This window comes from Lycium barbarum, chromosome 2, assembly GCF_019175385.1.
Source record: "Lycium barbarum isolate Lr01 chromosome 2, ASM1917538v2, whole genome shotgun sequence".
Taxonomy (NCBI): Eukaryota; Viridiplantae; Streptophyta; class Magnoliopsida; order Solanales; family Solanaceae; genus Lycium; species Lycium barbarum.
In genome coordinates this window covers 29453797-29469618 of record NC_083338.1, presented here as the reverse complement: position 1 = coordinate 29469618, position 15822 = coordinate 29453797, and the positions used below count along the sequence as shown (strand labels likewise).

The following is a 15822-nucleotide window of genomic DNA, read 5'->3' as shown; positions in this document are numbered from 1 at the left end:
TAGTATAAACAATGTAATAGGTAGCTTTGACAAGATTTTACAGTTATGTTCCTAGCCTTATGTTAAGGGAGCAGGGAGCTAGCTCCATGTAAATAATTTGCTTCAGTTCTATTGTAAAATTCTATTAAACTAGAAATAAACTGTCTAAACTTTTTCTTTTAAACCAAGGTTTATTTAGCTAAAGGAGTACTCTTGAGATGCTGTCGCCGTAAATCTTAATCATGAATACAAACAAAACAACAACCACACGTCAATCCAAGCAAGTTGGAATCATCTATATGAATCATACTATCCATGTTACTCCAATTAAGTTCATCTCAGTTAAGTATTACTCCTATATAATGAATTGGATATCGCATAAAATTAGTACACACAAAAAGGAACACCATCTCTCCACCAAAAACCTAGTCTTTCAAGTGGTTCTCAAGCACACAGCTATGTTTGTTTAGTTGTCCTCTTTGAGTCGATCAAAAATCTACTCTCAGAGGGACAAACACCAACTTCTTGCAAAAAGCAATTGTCACTTGTCCTCTCCAGTAAGACAGGGCTATAAAAGTGGATGATCAACCAAACTTGTGTAATGAACCATAAATCATGACTGTTTAAAGAGAGCATATTTATTTAGAAGACTAAAAGCTATTAACTGTGCCTAGTAGTTTTTTTTTTCCCTTAGTTCATATAGTACTTACATTGCATGACCTTGACAGTATCCTGAAGGATCTTACAACAGCCTTGCTTGATTCATACAAATACAGATACATGTCAAATGTCATATACAGTAACATGTCAATATTCATATACAGTAATACACATATGCTAACATGTCATATAAAGTACGGAAAAGACTCAAATATGTCATCGAACTATCGTAAATGACTCATTTATGCCACTCATAAATAGTTTAGCTCATTTATGCCATCGCCATTACCAAAATGGATCATCCATGACCTTTTCATTAATGCTGGTTTTATAATACCAGATATGACATGTAGCCTCCAATTAGAGGTCTATGTCGTTTAATTAAATCAGCCTAATTTTAAATTCCAAATTAATAAAAAATCCGACCCATACACCCGACCCACCCACAACCATCTAGTTGGAGGCCACGCGTCATATCTGGTATTGTAAAACAGGCGTTAATGAAAATAGCATGGATGAATCATTTTGGTAACCGCGGTGGCATAAATGAGCCAAACTATTGACGAGTGGCATAAATAAGTCATTTTCGATAGTTCGATGGCATTTCGATGGCATATTTGAGCCTTTTCCGTATAAAGTAAAACACAGATGCTACTCGTTACCCGTTTCATGGACGGCTTTTAACTGTTATCGATACATATAACAACAATAGTAATTAGTTACTATTTCCCTAGATACACTAATAATATTCAAATTTCTGAATGAACTGTAAAAAGAGAAACTTCCAAAATGAAGTATAATCAAGTTAACAAAAGCAAGCTGCAGTTTCCTCTACATCAAAATCATGCAGCAAACTTAAAAAGCATTACCAAACCACTGTACATGCTTAGAGAACATCCCAATTAGTAGGGAAATATCCAAGTTTAACACTTTAGCTAATGTACAACTAAAAAGTAAAGCAATTTCAAGCACTAACATCATTTGTGGGTAAGATGGTGGCTTGAAGAAGTTGGATCTCCCTTCAGAGGTGGTTGCAGCCTTTATTTAATTGGTTCAAAGGAACCTAGTATTCTTCACATGGGACATAAATGTATATGTGAAAACGTCTAAAAGCTCAACAAATATTAACTTTTGAACTCACGATTTCAAAGTTACAATGGATCCACCTATGGAAGGTTGAACCCATCAAGTTTAATTAAACTACAGATCCGCCTTCTGTCTCCCTTAGCGGTGGCATGTTGAAGTTGATTTTGATGTTGTTGGTTTCCTTCGGTGGTGGCTTGAGGATGTTTGTCACTGCATTAGCCCCTCTTATTTCAATGGCTGCATTGTCATAAGCCAAAGCAGCTTCAATAGCAGTGTCAAAAGTTCCCAACCAAACCCGAGCTTTTTTTCTTGGATCACGAATCTCTGCTGCCCATCTGCCCCATTTTCTTTGTCTAAATCCCCTGTACTTCTTCACATTTTCTTGCAGCAGCTTTATATCTTTCTTCTTCTTTGAAATGACCCCAGTCCTTTCATTTTTAATGATGATTTCCTTTATACACGGCTTTTAAGTCGCTTGGACTCCTCTCCATGAAGCTTCTCATCCTCGTCACTAGGCTAGTCCGTGGCGTCACTGTCCGCCATGTAAATGCGTACCACACGCGGCAAGACAACAGAACTTTCGCCTACTTAGTTGGTGGATTTTTCAACTCTTTTTGTTTCTGATGGTTTTTCTACTGCATCATTTGCCTGAAGTTCAACCTTGGAGGCCATTGCTTCATGAAAAGAGATTTTTTTTTTTTTTTTTTTTTTAAAAACATGAAAGTCCCTCAGACCAGACATGCATACACTTCATTTATGATTAGGAACTCTTTCTTTTCTCCCTCCATTTCAATTTGTTTGTTTGGTTTTGAATTGACACAGAGTTTATGATAGTAAAGAAGGCTTTTGAATCTTGTGGTCTAAAACTAAAGATATGTAGAATATATCAAAATGTCATTTAATCTTATGGTCTTAAACATGTGGAAAGTTGGAATATAAAAAGGAAAGATGCATTCTTTTTAAACGGAGTAAAAAGGAAAGTAAGAAAAACAAATTGAAATGGAAAAGTATATAAAATTATTTAATGAACCTTTATCAATATGAGGTTTCACGTAACCGATCGCTTCCGATGTTTCTAGAAGGAAATTCAAATAAAAAAGAAATGAACAAACGAAAACCAAATTGCCGACTCAAAAAATCAAACATCATACGGACAGAAAAGGAAATTATTGTGACTTATAAATACTTTTTGTGAGTTTGCAAATATATAAATTTTATATCAAAAAACTTAAATGATCGAGCTCCTCTCCATTTCACCAAGTTCATATATAGATGTGTGACATTTGTCTATTTAAGAATCAAAGGTCCAGATTTGTTTAATTAAATAAGTACCCCAACCATGATTAAAGATAGATATTACTAGCTGTTATACTCTATTTTAACCGGATCAAAGCGGAGTACAACATATTGGTGATTTCTATATTATTTATTTAAGGAAGCGTCACCTAATTATTTTAATGGTGAATTAGGACACCTAATTATTAAGTAAGTAAATGCTAAAAATTAACTCCAATTAATGGTCTACTTAACTAACGTGATTCTCGGTAAGGATCTTAATTATCCTAAAGGAAAAGAATTAAGCATCCTTTAAGATCCGTTAACTACGGTTAACCGGCCAAACTTAGATTTTTTTAAAAAAAAATGCCTTAAAATATAAGCATACCATTTTAGATACTTTATAACCATTTGAGAAAAATAACTTGTAACTAGCAAGCTTATAGCATTAAAACATAAATAAAAGCAGTCAACTTTATAGTTTAGAAACTAGAATAGAATATAAAAGAAATCTTTACAAATCCTTGGCACTTTCACATATTGAAATATTATTGAATTTGAATGATTCGAAATAAGTTTTATAAAACGGTATTCTTTTACCTCAAAATATGCCAAAACTGAAAACGAAATTTTTAGTCCAGTTGTTTGGAAAGCCACGATTTTAGCAAGAAAAAAAAAATAAGATTTGTAAAATAATAATAATAATAATAAAAATACCAGCCCAAACAGTGCACTAATATATTTCAGCCGATATAATACTACCTTCGAAGAGTTGTTTTCAGATTCATCTTCAGTTCTTATATAAATATTACCACTCTTTAAGTGATGAAAATATTACTTTATTAATAATAAATGATTGGGATAGTCTAAATGATAGAATAAAAACCTACTCTAACTAAGTTTATCCTAAAATCCCAAAACAGGAATACACCAAGCATAAACAAACCAGCGATTGTATTTGGCAAATAAATTAAAAAATGCAATAAAATAAAATAAAAATGAAAATGGAATGGCTGTTAATAGAAAGATAGCCAAGAGAAGTCCCGAGCAATTTTGCTCGTTCCTCTTGACAGATTTGATGCATTTAAAAGAAAATCTACGGAATAGACTCCATGCTTGGTAATAGGAGAGCCTTGGGTTAAGACTCCAAGTTTGCAAGAGTCCCGAATTAAGACTCCATTTGCTCCCAGGGTGCACATGTAAACAAAGACGAAGAGAAAAAAGGATTAGAATGCAGGATAAAAAAAAACATGGAAAATTAAACAAATTCTTCATACAAATCAGCCGTATAATTTAAAGTATGAAAACAATCAAACTGAACATATATTTTGACAATGTTCCATAATGTTTCATTTAGCATATGAGATTTCGACACATTCAGATTATAACAAAAAGCAGATTCCCTTATCTTCATTTCGACAGTTTTAAAAAGAAACATGTCCAAACAGACCCACCTAGATGTATCAAAAGAAGTTCAAGGTTCCAGAGGATATGATTTTTTCTCACTGTTAAGATTCTAGAAACAACATAAGCTGCTAACCAGTTCACTATTCAGCATTTAGTTACCTAACATACTTAAATCAAGAAAGATAATTAACTCAAATGAGATGACATGCTTTTATCTTCAAGCCATCTAGATGTGACCCCTACTTAACCTTAAACTTAGCAGATTAAAGTATCTCAACAATTTGCTTATGGTATAACTCATACAAATAGAGATTTTTTCAATGTTTAACACCCAACAAAACCAACAACTCATTAAGTGAAACTGATTTCATACTGGTTTTAGCTAAAGTTATGAGTGAAACTTTTCTTGAGCCCCAACTGAACATAATAACAGAGACAAGGATAAGAGATTTCAGAGTTTTATCTTCCTTTTAGAAACTACTTAATCAAGCACGTATTTGAGAAAATCATTTAGGTAGTTGGGAAGCATTTTTTGCTAACTGGAAACTTAATTTGCCAAACACGATACCTTTAGCTAAAAGTAAGGACTAAAGTATTTGGGGAGGAGGTCGGAATTTGCACAGGTATTTCTTTTGAAAAGAATAATTTAGTCCAAACTCAATTAAGAGAAAAACTGTCACTTAGTCATACTCCAACAATCTTTAGTCGAACTTGTTAAACAAATTTAAGAGGTTAAGATCAGTTAAAAATCATTCCAAAACTTAAGCTAAGCTAAACATGCGACTCAAGGAAGACGATTTATTCTTAAAGCTGTGCATTTAGAAAAGACAAACACTTTTTTCTTAAAGGAAAACCAGCAGCCCTTCAAGATTTTAAAATTACATGACTTTAAGATCAACTAATCTATCATATTTCTTCAAATAAGATGAAGGAGCAAAGACTGGAAGAAAAACATTTCAGTTGGATGATTCTGGAAAATATTTGCACTTCAAATTAATATTAGGGATGACACTTATTAAGGCTCAAAGAAACCAAATTGGCATTCCCACAACTATGAGTACCGACAGCAAGAGACCAGGCTAAAACAAAGGTAGGAAGACATCACTTGAATAGCCCAAACCTCGTAACTAAATAATAACCAACAAGAGTTTACACTAAAATTACTTTGATCAAATACCACACCTTAAACTCATTTGAAAATCAAAAGGAGAATAGGGAGAAGACAATACAAAAGGGACAGGGAGTTTTAGAACTATTACATATTTACTCTTAGAAAAGAAAGATAAAACAGTGTTCTTCATTTAATAGTATGTGAAATGCTACTACTTTGCCATAAATATCATGTTTACTTAAAGAAAGCACAAAAACATTACTATACTAAACTAAATGTCTGGATTAAGTAAAGCACACAGGGAAAACAAAAGAAAAACTCATGCTTGCATACATGTAAAAACTCATGCTTGCATACATGTCGAAAATAGAAAGCAAACTAAACATCTGAACTCGCAACACTCGGTCATGATTAATTAATTCCAGATTTCTAAACAAGCAAGAAAAAAACCGGAGCTAGAAAATAATAAACACGACAAAGCAAATAGAACTGAAATTGGACTAATTAATTACCTTTAACCCAATTAAAACAGAAACAACGAAAATATTCAGAGACAAAGAAAAATAAAAAAAATTACACTAAGCATGAACTACAAAAACCAGAAACCTAACATACTGTTGGGTGTGGAATTGGCCAAACAAGTCAATTCTTTTGTTCACATAGTCGTGATGTAAGCGCTTACCTCATTATAGGAAATTCATTCCTATAAATAGGTAGCTTATGGTTCATTTGTAAGACATCATTAAGATCATTTGCTATACACATCCCAAGAGAGAAAAAATCTAAGAGAAATACTCTTAGTGAAAGGCCTAAGTAAGAGAAGGTCTTTGAGAGAATTTTCTGTGGTAAAATTCTTGAGTGTAATTGGGATTGGGGTTGTGAGGTTGAGTGTTGTAAACACTTGTAATATTTCTTCTTTAATAAGATCTGCAGCAGCAACGTGGACGTAGCTCTCACATTGAGGGTGAACCACTATAAATCTGTGTGTGCTATTTATTCTTCGCTTACATCACGGCGTAAGTAGGTTCTGTCTAAGGAGGTTGGTATTTAAGTGGTCCAGCTGTGACCCTCCAATCTTTCCTGGGAACCTGCTTACAAAGGTCGGATTTGGGATTTAAATCCTAACAACTGGTATCAAAGCAACAGGTTGTGTTGTGATTTAGAAACGATGGGAGGCGAAGATGGTACGACGCACGGCATCGGTAAATTCGATGGTACAGATTTTGCGTTCTGGAGAATGCAAATTGAAGATTATTTATATGGCAGAAAGCTTCATGAACCTCTGAGTCCGAAACCAGAGGAGATGAAGCAAGCAAATTGGGATCTCCTCGACAGACAAGTTCTGGGAGTCATTCGACTGACGCTGTCGAAGAACGTTGCTCACAACGTGGCAAAGGAGAAGACCACCGCAGATATGATGAAGGTATTGTCTGACATGTATGAGAAACCTTCGGCAAATAATAAGGTATTTCTCATGAAGAAACTATTTCATCTAAAGATGATGGAAAATGCTCATGTTGCTGCACACATAAATGAATTCAATACCATTGTAAATCAATTGTCATCGGTAAAAATTGATTTCGATGATGAAGTACAAGCTCTAATTTTGTTGGCATCCCTACCAAATAGTTGGGAGCCAATGAGAGCAGCGGTTAGTAATTCTGTCGGCAGTGACAAACTAAAGTTCAACGATGTTAGGGATCGTATCCTTGCTGAGGAGGTGCGCAGGACAGATTCGGGAGAGGCATCGACGAGTTCTGCTTTTAATGTTGAAAACAGAAGCAGAAATTATGACAGAAACTACAACCGAAATAGGGGCAGATCGAAGTCAAGGAATGGCAGGGGTCAATCCAGACCAGGACGAACATTTGATTGTTGGAACTGTGGAAAACCAGGTCACTTCAAGAAGAACTGCAGGGCGCCAAAGAAGGAGGACAACAAGGGGGATAGAATCAACGCTGCTACGGAAGACATTGGCGATGCGTTGTTGCTATCGGTTGACAGCCCGATAGACTCTTGGGTGCTTGACTCAGGAGCGTCCTTTCATACCACCCCACATCATGATATAATGACAAACTACGTGGCTGGAAATCTCGGCAAAGTTTATTTAGCCGATGGAGAGTCGCTAGACGTTGTTGGCACGGGAGACATTAATTTGAAGATGTCAAATGGATCCTCGTGGAAGATTACAAAAGTTAGACATGTTCCAAAGCTGATGCGAAACCTGATCTCAGTAGGTCAGCTTGATGATGAGGGATATGATCTCAACTTTGGTAATGGGTCTTGGAAGGTGGCGAAAGGTGCTATGGTAGTTGGCCGAGGAAAGAAGATTGACACTCTCTACATGACGGATAGCTGTCGTGATATTGTTGCTGTGGTTGACAACACAAAGAAGACAGATTTATGGCATTGTCGGCTTGGGCATATCAGCCAGAAAGGGATGAAGCTGTTGGTGACAAATGGCTTAATTCCGGAGCTGAAGACGGTGGACCTTCATACGTGTGAGAGCTGCATTCTCGGAAAACAAAAGCGAGTAAGCTTCTCAAGTGCAGGCAGAGAGTTGAAGGTCGAAAATCTGGAATTGGTGCACACAGACGTGTGGGGACCTACCACTGTCCCCTCTCTTGGAGGATCACACTACTATGTGACCTTCATTGATGATTCAACCAGGAAGGTATGGGTTTACTTTATGAAAAATAAATCCGATGTGTTTAGTGTATTCAAAAGATGGAAAGTCATGGTCGAGAATGAAACAAACCTCAAGTTGAAGTGTTTGAGGTCCGACAACGGCGGAGAATACACTGATGGTGATTTCAAACGGTACTGTGCCGATAATGGGATCAAGATGATGAAGACTATTCCTGGAACGCCGCAACAAAATGGAATAGCCGAAAGAATGAACCGAACGTTGAACGAGCGTGCTCGGAGTATGAGAATACACTCTGGACTGCCCAAGACATTCTGGGCAGATGCAGTCAATACCGCGGCCTTCTTAATTAACCGAGGACCGTCAGTTCCCTTGGATTTCAGAATTCCAGAAGAAGTCTGGAGTGGCAAGAAGGTAAATCTTTCATTTTTGAAAGTGTTCGGCTGCTTATCATATGTTCATAATGATGATACAGCTAGAAGCAAGCTTGATCCAAAATCAAAGAAGTGTTACTTTATTGGCTATGGTGACACCGAGCTTGGTTACCGATTTTGGGATGAACAAAATCGGAAGATCATCCGAAGCAGGAATGTTGTCTTCAACGAAGAGGTACTGTACAAAGACAAGCTGCAAAAGAATTCAGAATGTCAGGACAAGGAATCGGAAATAGTCGATTTGAGGGACTTTCCGACACCTGAGCCGCAGCCAGGTACAACCGAGGCAGAGGAACAAACAATCCGAGAAGGTGCTGATGAAAGTGCTGATTCTGAAACAAATCAACAGACGCCAATCACCGAACTGCGTAGATCATCCAGAATCAGGAAGCCGCTTCACAGGTACTCTCCATCCCTCAACTACATTCTACTCACTGATAGAGGGGAGCCGGAATGTTATGAAGAAGCAATGCAAGTCGATGAATCGACTAAGTGGGAGCTGGCAATGAAAGATGAGATGGATTCACTATCGGCAAATCATACATGGGAGTTAGCCGAGTTGCCAAAGGATAAGAAGGCATTGCAAAACAAATGGGTTTATCGGATAAAGGAAGAACCCAATGGAAGCAAGCGTTATAAAGCAAGGTTGGTTGCAAAGGGATTTCAACAGAAAGAAGGCATTGACTATACGGAGATCTTCTCTCCCGTAGTCAAGATGGTGACTATCAGAACTGTTCTTGGGCTGGTAGCAAAGGAAAATCTACATCTGCAACAGATGGACGTGAAAACTGCATTTCTTCACGGTGATCTAGACGAGGAAATCTACATGCGACAGCCGGAGGGATTCAAAATCAAAGGAAAGGAGAATCTGGTGTGCAAACTTCAAAAGAGTCTGTACGGACTAAAACAGGCTCCAAGACAGTGGTATTTAAAGTTTGACAGCTTTATGAAGAAAGCTGATTTTTCAAGGTGCGAGGCAGATCACTGTTGTTACTTCAAAAAATTTGAAGACTCGTACATGATACTTCTACTCTATGTCGACGACATGCTAATCGTAGGAGCAAACCTACAGGAGATTGATCGGTTGAAAAAAGGGTTATCGGAAGAGTTTGCAATGAAGGATTTGGGAGCTGCAAAGCAAATCCTTGGGATGAGAATCGACCGAAGCAAGGAGGGCATCAAACTCTCACAAGAAGAATATGTGAGGAAAGTTATCAAAAGGTTTAACATGCATGATGCCAAGCCAGTCAGCACTCCTTTGGCTGGACACTTTCGGTTGTCAAAGGATCAGTCGCCGACAACCGAGGATGAGAAGAAGCAGATGGACAAGATACCTTATGCATCTGCAATCGGTAGTCTTATGTATGCAATGATATGTACAAGGCCAGACATTGCACATGCAGTGGGAGTTGTCGGCCGATTTATGAGCAATCCGGGAAAGCAACACTGGGAGGCTGTGAAGTGGATATTCAGATATCTGAAAGGCAGCTCGAGTTCAGCTCTGTATTTCCGAAAATCAAAAACAAGATTGCAAGGGTATGTTGATGCTGACAACTGTGGTGATATTGATAGCAGAAAGAGCACATCCGGGTATGTTTACACCTTCGGAGGTACTGCAATATCTTGGGTTTCCAAGTTGCAAAAGATAGTAGCTCTCTCTAGTTGTGAGGCTGAGTACGTTGCTGTGACGGAGGCCACAAAGGAAATGATGTGGCTACAATCTTTTCTGCAGGAATTGGATCAGGACCACGAGGGAAGTGTGCTATATTGTGATAGCCAAAGTGACATTCATTTGGCAAAGAACCCGGTCTACCATGCTCGAACGAAGCACATATAACTCCGGTACCATTTCATTAGATCAGCTTTGGAAGATGGAGCGCTAGTGCTTGAGAAGATCGCAGGGAGTCAGAATCCAGCAGACATGCTGACAAAGGCAGTGACGATAGACAAACTGAAGCTATGCTCAGCTTCAATTGGCCTGCACGAAGTATGAAACTAGGAAAGAGCTGCTGCATCGATCAAAGTGTGAAGACAAATTAAAATTAGTCTTCAAGTGGGAGATTTGTTGGGTGTGGAATTGGCCAAACAAGTCAATTCTTTTGTTCACATAGTCGTGATGTAAGCGCTTACCTCATCATAGGAAATTCATTCCTATAAATAGGTAGCTTATGGTTCATTTGTAAGACATCATTAAGATCATTTGCTATACACATCCCAAGAGAGAAAAAATCTAAGAGAAATACTCTTAGTGAAAGGCCTAAGTAAGAGAAGGTCTTTGAGAGAATTTTCTGTGGTAAAATTCTTGAGTGTAATTGGGATTGGGGTTGTGAGGTTGAGTGTTGTAAACACTTGTAATATTTCTTCTTTAATAAGATCTGCAGCAGCAACGTGGACGTAGCTCTCACATTGAGGGTGAACCACTATAAATCTGTGTGTGCTATTTATTCTTCGCTTACATCACGGCGTAAGTAGGTTCTGTCTAAGGAGGTTGGTATTTAAGTGGTCCAGCTGTGACCCTCCAATCTTTCCTGGGAACCTGCTTACAAAGGTCGGATTTGGGATTTAAATCCTAACACATACAACATTAAAATTAAGCTAAACTAATTACATAATTCTATATCGAACTGAAATAAAACGAAAAGAAGGGAAGGGAAGATTACCTTTTTATAGTGCAGTGAACGGGGTGCAGGGGTCTTAGATCTGACGCAATCCGACCTTGAACTTGAGTATTTCTTTTTATATGTAAAAAAAATGGCAGCAGGCAGTTGAACTTCCAGGAGGGAAGAAAAGAGAAGAAAACAAGAGTTTTTTGAGAGCAAGAATGGCGGCCAGAACCTTGCCTCTTATTTATTCCCAAGTGATGGTATTTATAGAGAAGAATTGGGGCTCCTAGAGCTGGATTTTGGCCGGGATTTTGAAACGTTAAAGGTTGGGAAATTCAAACAAAATTTTTGACCTCTTCTGCTAAGGCCAGCGACGATTACAGAAATATTCATCAAAAAAGTGGAGCAAACTTTGGCAATTCTAATTTTATCTAACATAGCAAGAGAAGTTTGAAAAAGTCAAGGCTATTGGGATAGTCCAAAACTCTTGACAGTGGGTTAAATAAGAATGGAATGGAATTCAAAAAGTGAATTGGGGCTTTAGGACCCTTACTCATAATGGTGGGAGAGCGATGAAGACATTGCACCGAAATGGAGTAGCAATTCTGACTTTGAAAATATTAATGGAAGCTCTTTATAAAAAATGGAGGAAGGTTGCTGAGCGGTGTTTTTAGGAGACAAATACGTTTAGGTATAGTCTCAATTCAAGAGAAAGAATTAAATGGGCTAATTTGGTTGATGGGCTGGTCATTTGCGTTGGGCTGGCCGACTTTAAATGGAGGCAGCTGGGCCGTTCTTTTAAGAGTTGAGTTTTGAAATTGTATTGCCTATTGGCCTTTGCTCCATTCTTCCTTTTAACTTCTAGGCCTCTAAGTTTAAAAATGAAAAGACTCTCTTTAGTTAATTATATATTAACGCGTGCTAAAATATTACTTAATATAAAAATATATTTATTTACATTCAAATGAAAAAATCATATGATATCATAATAGTTGTGCGATAATATTTAAAATTTTAAAAAATAAGTAAATGCTATCGTTTAATTGTATAAAATAAATGCGATGCATTTTGCATAAAACGACAAATAGAAATTTTAAAAGTGATCATGACGATTATAATATTAAGTGATCGCAATATAATAATAATAATAATAATAATAATAATAATAATAATAATAATAACAGGAAATGACTCCATTTGGATAATGAAGAACGACGATATTAATAGAAAGCTAATAATTCTAATAAATAACTATTCTTTAAGTTTTCAAAACTATTAGAAGTGTAAATAAATATTTTGGAAGAAAGGCGGGATAAAATTGGGTGTCAACACTAACCATTTAAGTTTATCCATATTTGGCAACAAAATAATTATCTCCTAAAAAGTCGACACCAAAATATAATATCTTTACGTATCATTTGAATTATCTACATAAAAACTTGTTTTTATATGACATTAACTAGTTGTGTCAAAGCAATTAAGTAACTACGATTAAGAAGTGTCGTAAATCATAAATATATTATAAATTAAATAAAACAATATTGTTGTCACTTTGTTAAAAATATCAAAAGATCAATATAAGCTGGAGAAACTTAATAAAAAAAATTAAATTGGACAAAACAATTCTAAAACTATTGGGGATTTGAATATAATTTTTTTTTATAATATCGAAAATATACAATTTTTGTAAATCACTTTTTCATAAAATACCTGTATTTAGATGACCTATTAATCAGTAGCAATTCACAATCTTTTATTAAGTTAATCATTCACATTTTTCATTAACGTGTGTTGTAACTTTAATTCAACAAATTTATTCCAAATTTTGGGAGATGACTAATGAAAGGTGAAGAGAATTAAATGGGAGTATTTTTTCTATTTTCTTTGTTTGTTTTTTTAAATGAGAGTACTTAATATTTATATTTAACCATGATTAGTACCTTGTTTATTAAATAAAGCTGAAAAACATGTTTTGCTATTAGGGGCTGATCGTACCTTTTGATAATGGTACTAAATTTTGTATCTCTTGTAACAAATGAAGACTTGGTGCAGCAGAATTTACACTCACTCCCTTAAAATTCTAGATTCGCTTTTGTTACATCATTTCTCTTGATTTTCAGTTTCCATACATTGAAGATGTCATAAATTCATCCATGAATTCATATTCAGAAGATAAAAATGCTCAAAAAACTCAAAAACAAGCAGATCTAAAGTAGTTGAATCTACGCATATAAATTTCAAAATGTGGTTGCGTGTGCATATAGGAGCAAACAATAGAATCTACACATATAAGTTTCAAAATGTGGTTGCTTGTGCGTATAGGAGCACATAGAAACTCACGTCACACATAGATTAGTTCAAAAACAACTAGTGGCCCAAAAAAGAAAAAGAAACTAAGAATTGACATACCTTGAAAAGAAACTCAGAAGCTCTCAGACAAATCAGAGTTACAATTTTATTCTTTATGGAAATGGCAAACCGATTTGAGGAATTTCTAACACAAGTATTCAATTAGTTCGGACTTGTTTAGTATTGAATTGGAATCAAGACAAAAAAAATTCTTCTTGCGAGGAAGCCCGTGTTTTTTTTGTTGAAATAAGGACAAATGGTTTGATTCGACATTTCCTAAGAATCAACTTAGTGAAATCCCGTATTTCATATATCGAAAAAAGGAATAATCCGTCGGGATCAGGATTGCACTCTCATATTCTAAATCTTCTCTTTGTGGCTTCATAGTTATGAAGTATCCAAATATATAAGAAGCCTTGGCGGACCACAATAGGTACCTACGACTGGATGTTTGTAATCTACCAAGTCAATTAAAAGATGTAGGTAACCATCCATAATATTTTTTAAGTAATCTGATAAAAGAAAGGTGGGAGCCTCATGTTAAAATACACTGCTTTAGTTATGATTTGTGAAGTATTTGAGGATAGTTAACTGCAGGGAGCCTGAAAAATTTGTAACTAGGAGTGAAGGCTCCAAACTATTTTTAATTAGGTGAAAGGCCCCGATTAGTATTAACGCTAATTACTTCCTCAAAACTTATCTGGCCTTCAAAATCAACCCCCAATTTTTTTAAAAAAAAATTACATTTTAGTCTACCGTAATATAAAATTAAAAAAAAAAATTGTTTTCAAAAAATATCTTAAGGCTTTCCTCCTCCAAAATCTTTATTAATCCGAAAAACGCTTGCATCCTAGACCTTATCGAGATTTTGCCAGGGAAAACCCACCAAACTTAGAGCCTGTTTGGATTTGCTTATTTTAGGTGCTTTTAAGCTATAATAACTTTTAAGAACTTTTGCATGTAATGTTTGGGTAAAGATTAAAAAAAGTGCTTTTAATCACTTATTTTTAAGCCAAAATAACAAAAATAAGCCAAATATCAAGTCAATAATATGTTTAGTAACCTGGAAAAAAAATTAACTTGTAATATGTCAAAACGAAAATTAAAAAAATTAAGAGACTATTAATGTGTGTAATTTAAATTCTTGTGGCGACAAACAGTGACAGAAAAGGACCTAAATATAATACACAAATTGTACTGCAATCGTGCAAATGACTTGCTATTTTGTCTTGCCCTTAAATCTTTTGCATTTTGATAGTCATTTATTGAATTCAAACTTTAGCAACACAGTAATCATCACGAACTAGAAATGGTATGGAATTAAATACAAATTATTAAAGCTTAATACTTGAATTTGTTTCACAACAACTTTCCAATTTCTCCCGTGATCATTCTTATCATATATATGGATCAGCCATAGTCCCATCATATTTTAGTTCTTACTATCACTTAATTCTAGTTTATTTACGATGTATATATTTGGATATAATCAACGGAAAAGGCTCAAATATGCCATCGAATTATCGGAAATGACTCATTTATGCCACTCGTGAATAGTTTGGCTCAGTTATGTCATCGCTGTTACCAAAATGGTTCATCCATGCCATTTTTCATTAACGTTGGTTTTACAATACCAGGATGACACGTGGCCTTCAATTAGAGGTCCACGTTGTTTATAAACCAGCTCAATTTTAAATCCCAATTTAATAAAAAAAATCCGACCCATTCACCCGACCCACCCACAACCATAATCTAGTTGCAGGCCACATGTCATATCTTGTATTGTAAAATCGGCATTAATGAGAAATGGCATGAATGAGCCATTTTGGTAACGGCAATGGCATGGATAAGCCATTTTGGTAACGGCAATGGCATGGATAAGCCATTTTGGTAACGGCAACGGCATAAATGAGTCAAACTATTCCCAAGTGGCATAAATGAGTCATTTCCGATAGTTCAATGACATATTTGAGCCTTTTCCGCATAATCAAAGGTACTGGTCAGTCGGAGAAATTTGAGTCTCTCAATTTTTGAATGTATATATATGTTCAATTCTCAAAGGGCAATTGACCTAATTCCCAAATTGTATCGCCTTAATCCATTTTAAGTAAGATTTTTACATTTTGTGAGAACTGTGCAAAAATGACCTGGACATGCAACTAATTCATTGCTGATGAAGAAATCGGTAAGCTTCCTTGTTTAGTATAAACAATGTAATAAGTAGCTTTGATCAGATTATACAGTAATGTTCTTCGCAATATGTTAAGGGAG

General features: G+C 35.7%; 1 pseudogene; it reads right to left on the bottom strand.

Moving 5' to 3' along the window:
- Nucleotides 1–1628: 1628 nt before the first annotated feature.
- LOC132626398 (ethylene-responsive transcription factor ERF069-like) lies at nt 1629–2846 on the bottom strand (annotated as a pseudogene).
- Nucleotides 2847–15822: the final 12976 nt, after the last annotated feature.